General features: G+C 39.3%; 2 non-coding genes across 2 annotated transcripts; both read left to right on the top strand.

The window, feature by feature from the left end:
• The first annotated feature begins 1,530 nt into the window (after positions 1 to 1,530).
• Positions 1,531 to 1,721, top strand: LOC135752883 (U2 spliceosomal RNA). Its single transcript, XR_010533369.1, has one exon. It is a non-coding gene; the product is annotated as a U2 spliceosomal RNA (small nuclear RNA).
• A 782-nt stretch (positions 1,722 to 2,503) lies between these two features.
• LOC135752872 (U1 spliceosomal RNA) lies at positions 2,504 to 2,668 on the top strand. Its single transcript, XR_010533360.1, has one exon. It is a non-coding gene; the product is annotated as a U1 spliceosomal RNA (small nuclear RNA).
• The last annotated feature ends 484 nt before the right edge of the window (positions 2,669 to 3,152 follow it).

Genomic DNA, 3,152 nt, shown 5'->3' with positions numbered 1-3,152 from the left:
TCGGCGGCGTTACTGCGCTACTTTCAAATGGTAATAATTAATGAATATATATATATTTTTAAAGTTTATAGGGCGTGTTCGAAAGTTTCGCGAGACAGGCTGTGTCACCCTTTAGCGCGCGCGACCGCGCCCAGATGATAGGAGAAGCAGATGAGGGCGCGTGTGCGTTGTGCGAGATATCGGAGGCAGATCATGCATGGCGGCTTCAAGTTCGGTCTATGTTTTCACTCCAAGAGGTCAAAAAGAATAGTTTCATAATGCGATGCATGCTTTGTTCAATAAACGAGGTGACATATCAGCGTACAGGAATTCAAGCTCCAACCTGGTAAGTGTCAGTAATGTCTATTTAAACACTATTATGTGACACACTGTCCGAGTTTTTTTGCCATAATGCACTCTTGTGCAAGCGATGACAAAACCTAGTGTAAGTTAAACCATACAAACAGCACGTTCATCTGCACATTTTCGTATAATTTCCCCACAACTAAACAAACTGAACAGCAAAATGTAAGGACATCTTGCATTTATACACAAATCCGGACACCTCACTAATGTGTAGAAAATACATTCAAATAAAAACGGGATTGTATTTTATTTAAATAGCCTAGTTCCTAAAGAATGAATGAATAAAAATAAAAGAATAACGTTTGATTTTAAAGAAACATGTATTATATATTAAACTTAATGTATAGTTGATTTGCCCAAACAGAAGTTCCATATGAAATTCTAAAATGATAATTTTTATTAAGCTCCTGTTTATGTTCAGTAATTGCACTTTAATGGCAATGAAAATAACATATTCATATAAAAACATGATAACAAACATACACACACATTCTTTTTTGTTTACTGTTTGCATGTTTAAAGGCAGATGCTGACAAGTTTGTGTTGTGAACATGAAAATAAATACAGAGTTAACCGTCAGAAAAACATCTGTGTGTGTTTGAGATTTCAAGTAGTCTGAAATTCAGTGCTTTTGCGCCACTTCTCTATCAGATCGGAAGTAACGAGTAACTAACTACTTGAGTAGTTTTTTCATCTAATACTTTTTTACTCTTACTCAAGTAAATAATTAGATTGATACTTTTACTTTTACTTGAGTACATTTTTGTATAAGTACTTGTACTTTTACTTGAGTACAGATTTTGGGTACTCTACCCACCTCTGATCCAAGACCATAATGACAATTTTGCGCTCTGTTTCCCGAAGCTCGTGGAGGCGTGGAGCAGCATACACAGTTAAGGTATGTGCGATCTACCGGCATTACCTTTACGATCGACGTATTGGATCTGCAAGCTGCAAGCAAATTAACTGAAGCTTTACTTCATGTTTCTGTTTGGTTAAGCGATGACTGCTTTTTTGTGTGTGTGTTTTCTGCATGGGTTTAGAAAAAATGAACTTCTGATCTGCTAGCTCAACGTTCTACCTCTGGGTTATACAATGAGAACGTATAGAGTTAAATGCCCGCTAGCCTCCACCCCAAAAGCCAGCGCCTTCGCCGGCTCCCCCTTTGGCTGCGTCTATTCCGGTATCGCTTCTCGGCCTTTTGGCTAAGATCAAGTGTAGTATCTGTTCTTATCAGTTTAATGTCTGATACGTCTCCTATCCGGGGACTATATGTTAAATGGATTTTTGACCTTCGGAAATGGAAGCGGAGCTTGCTCCTTCCACTCCATGCATCAACATGGTATTGCAGTGTTTCCATGAATGGTGCGCTCCCCTTCTCGGGGACAAATAAGTCAAGTATAAAAAAAGAATTTGCTGCTTCTGTGCGTGAATGACGGTGTTTTTTCTAATCCGTGTGTTTTAAAATTGCTGTGTTTTCGTTGGCTTTATTGGTTTAACGAAAAGCTTGCGTGGAAATGAACACGCTGACAAAGAAATGTTTTTGTAATGTATTTAATTATTTTCTTTACAAGTTTGTGGTGGTGATCCGAGGACGAATTAAACATCCTCGACACAGCTGAAGGTGCAACAAAAGCGAAAGAGGCCGATTGGAATGTTAAAAACACCTGAAAACTTTTTTTCACTACCCTTCATACTACAGCTGTCGAAAAACCACAGCAACGTCGACAGACCTGGAGGCATAGCTGTACTTGTTTAACTCACAACGACAACGGGTAAGTCATTGAGCCCTGTGTTTTTATTTATCCACGTTCTAAAATTGCTATGCTTTCGTTGTTTCTTGATTGCTCTGTACATTTATTTGTTTCTATTCCACGTAAAGATACTTTGTAATAACGAAACCATATATTTGAATGCGCAATTTAAATCCATTTGATTTAAATTGTTTCACATATTTCACTCTACACGGTTCAACCGGGCTGGAAACGGAATAAAAATAGGGTAGATCTCGAAGAATGTTTGGTCTCAGACGTGGCTTCGTGCGCTTTCCACCTGGTCACACACAGTAATGAAATGTTAGTCGGATGGCCTTCGGGGGCGCCGTCGATGTGATCGGTCACAGGAAGATGCGTCCGTCTGGCCTCAAAGGGTGTCGCTCATACTTACCTGGCAGGGGAGACACCATGATCATGAAGGTGGTTCACCCAGGGCGAGGCTCAGCCATTGCACTCCGGTTGTGCTGACCCTTTGCGAATTCCCCAAATGTGGGAATCTCGACTGCAAAATTTCTGATAGTGGGGGACTGCGTTCGCGCTCTCCCCTGACCTTTGTGTTAAAAATAGATTCTTTTGTCCAAGAGACGTCTAACCACGGCCCAAGAATACATTAGTCATCAAAAAGGCGGCTATTTAACGACTACATAATTTCTAATAGACAGCGAATATGTGTCTAGGCTAAAACAAGGCTTAATTTGGGCTGTCAGTGAAAATCTAATAGACGTTTGACCATTCCAAAAGAATAGACTAGCCATTGAATAGAACCACAATCAAACGGCTACATGTCTAAGAGACAGTCAACAAAATAATGCTTAGATGATTCTTTTCCTTCCAATATAAGAGGTTCTCGGGAATGGCAATCATCCAAACTAATAAATTATAAAGGCTTTTATAAGAAAATGACAACAGTTAAACAACATAGACAGCGTTGGGCAATACAAAATGCTAATAAATACAAGACAAATTGAAATATTGTACATCCATGTACATTAAACAAGCCAACAAATCTGCCAATGGGCTACGACAATTTTT

This window comes from Paramisgurnus dabryanus, chromosome 9, assembly GCF_030506205.2.
Source record: "Paramisgurnus dabryanus chromosome 9, PD_genome_1.1, whole genome shotgun sequence".
Classification (NCBI taxonomy): domain Eukaryota; kingdom Metazoa; phylum Chordata; class Actinopteri; order Cypriniformes; family Cobitidae; genus Paramisgurnus; species Paramisgurnus dabryanus.
This window is presented reverse-complemented; position numbering and strand designations above follow the sequence as displayed.